This window comes from Ursus arctos, unplaced genomic scaffold (assembly GCF_023065955.2).
Source record: "Ursus arctos isolate Adak ecotype North America unplaced genomic scaffold, UrsArc2.0 scaffold_4, whole genome shotgun sequence".
NCBI classification, from domain to species: Eukaryota; Metazoa; Chordata; class Mammalia; order Carnivora; family Ursidae; genus Ursus; species Ursus arctos.
Window position 1 is genome coordinate 34,475,842 of NW_026623056.1, and position 6,808 is coordinate 34,482,649.

Genomic DNA, 6,808 nt, shown 5'->3' on the forward strand with positions numbered 1-6,808 from the left:
AAAACTTCCAACACATTTTATAAATGCTCTAGGTAGCAATAAAAGTTTCCTTGCATGTTTCCAGCCATGAGAAACTCATTCTTTTTGGTTTAATTTGATTGACTCTCCCAGTCATAGATCCATACTCTTTCCACTAGAGTAATACAGAATGAATTTAGATTTGACTCTCACTTACTGAGAATCTAGCATATGCCTTGTTATCTCTTTTAGATCTCCCGATTACTCTGTGTGTTAGGCATTTTTACACCCTTTCTGTGTATAAGTCCTTGAACATTTGTAGACACCCTTATGTATCTCTTTCCAAGCAAAACAACCCTAGCTCTGTCAGTTGCTTCTTATATGATATGGTTTTAAAGCCTTTCAAAATTCTGGTTGCTTTCCCTAAATGCTCAGTTCCTCATATTTCAATATTTAAATACTACACATGTAAGCAGTGGTCTGACACATGTGGCATATTACCTCCTTTATTCTGGACACAGTATTCCTATTGGATAAACCTAAAATTATCCTCAATTCCCAGCCATATATTACTGTGGTTCATATAAACTGATGTCATCACAGGTCTCCCCTGACATGATTTTTTTTAACTGAAGTGTATTTTACATCTGTTCCTATTAAATATCATTTTAGTAGTTTTAGTCATCATTCCAATCTGTCATGATTTCTTTGAACTTTGATTCTATCTTCCTTTCTTTTTATTAGCTATTCCTCCCATATGTCTATCATCTGCGAAGCTTATAATCGTGCTTTTATGTCTTTGTTCAAGTTGTTGATAAAAATGTTGGGTAGAACAGATTCCCATAATAATGCACATAATACTAATATTTTATATTTGCATGGTGCTAAAGCATTCACAAAGCATATTCATGATCTCATTTGATACTATAATCCTGGATAGTAGGAAGGGCAACCTTATTTGCTTTTCCTCTCATTATGGATAAATAAATGATGCTAAGAGAACATGAGTCACACCACTACTGGTAGAGAGTTGGTAGTATAACTTAAATGTTTTAAAGAGGCTTTTGTTTGAGGAGGCAGCAGTAACCCAAACATGAAGGAAAGGCTTGGAGAGTCGGGGACAACTAGCAGCCAAAGTGAAAGCGAAGATGCTGAGCCAGAACCTGGACAACTATGTCTGCAAAATCAAGCTGGACTTACAAAGAATGCCAAGAAGCTATGATCCTACTTACATTTTTTTTTTTTTTTTGAGGTCCCACAAGAATACTTAAGAGCTTTAAATGCACCAAAGTGGAACATGTATTTGCAAAACCATTCTTTGCTTTCCTGGATGGTCACCGAGATGGAGTCAGTTGCTTGGCAAAGCATCCAAAAAGCATGGCTACTGTCCTTCCTGGGGCATGTGATAGAGAGGTTAGAATTTGGAACTTGTCTAAATGAAAATGCATCTGTACAATACAAGCACATGAGGGTTTTGTACAAGCAATATGTACTTACTTTTATGGGACTTCTTTTTCTACTATTAGTGATGACAAAACTGTGAAGCAGTGGAAAATGGATGGACCAGGCCATGGGGAAGAGGAGGAAACACTGCATACCATATTAGCAAAGACAGTGTATGCGGGAATTGATCATCACTGGAAAGAAACTGTTTTTGCCTCATGTGGACAGCAAGTAGACATTTGGGATGAAAAAGAACAAGTCCTATATGTCCAATGACCTGGGGATTCAACAGTATAACTGGTGTTAAATTTAACCCAATTGAGACATTTATCTAAGAAAGTTGTGCTTCTGACAGGAATATAGTACTATATGATATGAGGCACGCTAGTCCTCTGGAAAAGGTCATCTGAGAAATGAGAACAAATACAATTTGTTGGAACCCTATGGAAGCTTTCATTTTTACTGCTTCAAATGAAGATAAGAACTTCTATAGTTCTGATATGCGTGTACTGGACATTTCCCTAATGGTACATATGGATCATGCATCTGTGGGGCTTGATGTGGATTACTTTCCCACTGGGAAAGAGTTATGTCTGCTAGTTTTGATAAATCTATTTGAATCTTTCCTGTGGACAAAAGTAGAAGCAGGGAAGTCTATGATACAAAGAGAGTGCAACGTGTTATCTGTGTAAAATGGACTTCTGACAGCAAATGTGTGTGGATCTGATGAAATGAACATTTGTCTATGTAAAGCTAATGCTTCTGAAAAATTGGGTGTGCTTCCACCATGAGAAAAAGCAGTCAAAGATTATAACCAGAAGCTGAAGAAGAAATTTCAACAACATCCTCATATAAAATACGTTGCTTATCACTAGCAAGCCTGAATCCGCGTTGATTTTGTCAGAGAAAAAGAAACATATAGTGGCGGTTGTGAAATAACACTTGATATTCCTACCAATCCTGATATATAATTATTTGTTGCATTTTTAATATTTATTTATTTATTTGAGAGAGAGAGAGATTGGGGTTGGGGGAGGAGCAGACGGAGAAGGAGAAGGATAAGCAGACTCCACATTGAGTACAGAGCCTGATGAGGGGCTTGATCCCACAACCCTGAGATCATGCATGACCTGAGCCAAAACCAATAGTCGAAAGCTTAACCAACTGAGCCACCCAGAGGCCCCTATTTGTTACATTTTGATTCACAAACTCTGCAAGTAAAAGTATTGGCTTTTCTGAGCCACTAAGGGTAATGGAGAAAAGATGACAGCATATCTGAGTTTTCTAGGACAAGCATGAGTTAGCCAGATAGACATGAAGGATAAAGGGCATTCCAACCTGGAAAAGTAATTACACAATGACCAGAGGTATGGGTATGGAAGGAGTGTTGGGAGATGATGGAGAATTAGACAGGGACACACACTTTAGAAATGTTTTCTTTTACTGATAGTATCACCCTACTTGTAGTGTTAATTAACTATGTCCTGATGAAAATCTTAAATATCTTTAATTTTTTTGAGAGGAAACATCAACACTTCATTTATTTCCTTTTGACTTTTTTCGCATTTAATTCCTCTGTGTTTTAGATTTAAGAAACTAAGATGGTAAATTAAGAAAAAAAAAAAAGGAAAGTTGTGCCTTGATTGAGTTACCTAACTTTATTTGCATAGCTATGTACATTTTAAAATAGAGCACAACATCAAAACAAACAATAATATCCCTGCCATGTTATGCAGAGGTATGATTACACAATTTAAAACTCAATTTTATTGTGCATACATGAAGACTGGTTTTTGATTGCTCAGTTTTTTTCCCCCAAACTCATAACAATTTCATTCTTCATCTTAAAGTTCTAAGGTTCAACTATATTTGAATTATCCGTAAAAGAAATCGTAAGTATTTTCTCTGTATGAAAATTTCCCCCCATACTTCATAACCTGAAAATGACTAAAGCAATTTGTGCACTAAAAATGGGGGGGGGGGCTCTTTGTTCTCAGACAAGGGCAAGGGAGTTTGAGAATCAAAGGATAATTTCTTGAAAGAAAAGGTTGAACAGGTCAAAACAGAAGGTGATACTGGATGTTGTTTTGAAATACTAACAATAGCATCCCTTCCTACTTGCCTCCGGTTACACGGTCTCAAATAAAACTGTCAGAGGCTAGCATCCCAGGATCTCTCTGCAGACCGTCTAAGAGCCATAAAGACCCAGTGTTCTCCATCGACTTACTTCTACTTTAGAGTGAGAGAAACATACACGATGAAAGGAAGGTTAAAATCTAAGGCAGACAACAAGGAAGCAGCTGAAAGGGCTTGTTCACCCTGCAGTGTAATGAAAGATGTTGGTTCTGAGATGGAAGTTATAGTTTGTCAGAGACTTCTGGTTGCCTGGAAGTTTGCAATCAAAGAGGAGTCGGAGTCTGATGTGGTTGCGAGGAAGTGGTGCCCGTGTTGCATCACTCCTCCGTGATACAAGGGCCACACCAGGCACATGTATTGAATTGGGAACCTCTGGGAAGTCCCCCAACAGAAGGCTTCCAGTTGTGTTCTGCTGAAGCAGTCAACTCCAAAGGGACCTGGCATTCCTACTGTAAAGAGAGTGTGGCTGAGACTCGTGGCCTTTTCCTGCCACTTCTATTGTGTCCTTTGCCAGACAGCACCTGGCAAGCCATGTCCGTGTACACAGAGTGTTTTACCACATTGTGAGGAAACCTCAAAGTCTAAACTGTCTATGAAATGGGTTTGGTTAAAGATCTATGGACCTCCTAATCATAATGTATGAGACAGTCTTGTCTAGAAAAGGAGCCTGCATTTAAATAGGACCTCACTTGAGTATGAATAACTGTGTAGGTATTGAAAACTGCTAACACATTTCAAAATGGGAGTGTGTACTAAGAAAATATAGGGTTGGGAAGATATGGACACACTCCAGATTAGCTACTATGCACTGAAACATTGATAGACTTAAGGTTAAGGTGATAGTAAGTATCATATATCGAAGCTGAAAATGAGAACAGAAGAAAACCTGGTGAAGAAGAATCAGAGTTCATACAGTCGCTGATTGATTTATTGCTAGTAAACTGACTGAACGGAATTAAAATGGAGTAGCTTTCTTTAAGTGAGCAACTTCTCTGTCTCATCACCCTTTGCTTGTGTTTTGAATTGAGACCCTGACATTTATTGTAGATGAGGTCACAGTGTTGAACAAAGCTGAATAGTGAGTCTATGTCCATCAGGGGCCTCTGTGCAAGAGTAAGAATAGTCAAATACCAAAGGGACACCAAAACATCCCCTTTACCTTTACCTAGATCCCCCTTTGGGTAACATTTTGCTGCATTTGCTTTATCTCTGAAGATATTTTGAGTAGAAGAAAATTCAGATGTTACTGGATGCTTGAATGACTTTCCTGAGAATCTAAAAGACTTGCTGCTCTATGCATTACCATTTCTTTCCTTCTTTACTTTATCCCCAAACCCGGCGAAGCCTTCTTGCTCTTTGCTGCACTGGCAGGCTCTTTCCTCTCTGGCCATCTAATGGAAACTGCTCTACCAGGAGCCCTCAGCATTCCATCTTTATCTGAGGTTATTTCCTGAATTTCTCTCCCTCTTACAGCCCCATGCATCATTATTGAGCTCTCTGCAATCTGAGTCCTGCTTCCACATTTTCTGCTCTTTAGAGCCTTTTTCTTTCCCTTCTGTCTCCATATGCTTGCTCAATTTTCACCCCCAGCCCCCACAAACCCTTCTCTACCGGCTGCCCCTCCCATCTGGAAGCAGTCTTCCCCCAGTTACATTAGTATTAAAAACTATCCTCAGTCAGTCCACACTTCTGACCTGTATTGCATCATGTTCTCTCCCACTGGAAGCTGCACATTTGCATTTTATCACATCCACCCTGGCCCAGATGGGGTCACCCTTCAATCCCCAATATTTTTAGAGAAAGGGAGGATTTTGTTAAACTTATTAATCTGATATTCATGGCTTTTCAGCTGAAAATTTGGCTTTCTGTTGTCAAGGAGAAAAAGTATTGCTCAGGATTCTAGAAGCCTATAGCCTCCTCTTTCCTTCTCTGTGTTGAAATGTTACGTGGAGTGTGAATTTTGATGAACATGACTGAAAGGAAGTAATGCGTCAAGAAAAGAGGGAACGAGATACAGTTTGGGTTAGGCTCTAACAAATGCTACTAGCTTCTTCACCACTTAAAATTCTTGGGGGACAATTGTTGGTCTCAGAGTACAAATAACATTCTTTGCCAGGACATATTCAAGGGATTACTTTTTTCCTTTCATCCTAGATACTTAAGTGATGCACTGAGAATATAGAATGTTGTGATATGCCAATTGAGTTGTCTGTTCATATTCTTGAATAGCTATTTGAATTTAGGTACTGCTGCCATCAGTTTGCTTTCCTGCAAAATGGAGACATTGTATTTGAATATTTCAAAGGTCTAATTCATTCATAAATGTGTGCATAACCAGTCTGAGGCATGTTGGAAGGTAGAATTAGGAACTCTTTCCTTGGAAGAGGAAACTGTCAAAATGAGACTAGGAGAATTTAACCCTCCTTATTTCTACCTGGAATTATCCTACTGTAACAAAGAGAAGGCAAGTTATTACTTAACACCCAAAACGACTATAGATGCATCTGCCTTCTAAAGGAAATGGGATAAAATAATTTCTATGTACTATTCCTTTCCTCTCATGGAGATTGGTTGAGATGATAGAAAGTAAGGAAATCTCAAAGTTTCTTCCAGGTCGTTTGTGTTCTTTGAGGGGAAGCCTGGAAGAATCTGTTGCATGGCACTGTCCCCTAGTGAATCTTTGGGCATGCAATAGCAAGGTCTGAGCTGGATAGGTTGCTGTCCATAATAAAGAGAAGGAAGGTATCCTCTCTGGGAGGCTACAGGAAGAATCCCCAGAAAATAGTGAAGCATGGAATTCTTAGACAGCTAGGCAGTAGACTGAAGCGGACACCTGTCACATCAACACTTAAGAAAAGTCTGCTCCATGCAAATGCCTTACGTGAGAAGGTTTGAGTAAAAAGAAAAAAAAAGACAAAAACAAAAAACAAAACAAAAAAAAAAGCTAGAGGAAGTGAGACCTGAGTAAGATCATATAGTTCACTGGAAGATGGGACTCAAAACTAGAAGGGATTATTTGCAAACATTTTTGACATGAGTTTTGGAAATTTGGAATAGTGGGGTCAAGACACATAAAGAGCATGTCTTATTTGCCTATTTGTCTCTGGTTTTTAAAGAAAATTACCACCCACGGGGCACACCTTTCCCATACTTTGTGTTCTTGTGCCTAAAAGTTGTAGGAAGCCCCATATGTGTGAACATGTTTGCCTTTTAAATGAGGCATAATCAACTGCAAGGGCTTCATGCTCCAGTTTATAAACTATGAGGACTA

The 6,808-nt window shown here is 38.8% G+C and overlaps 1 pseudogene; it reads left to right on the top strand.

The window, feature by feature from the left end:
• Window positions 1-1,131: 1,131 nt before the first annotated feature.
• LOC113242061 (DDB1- and CUL4-associated factor 13-like) lies at window positions 1,132-2,340 on the top strand (annotated as a pseudogene).
• The last annotated feature ends 4,468 nt before the right edge of the window (window positions 2,341-6,808 follow it).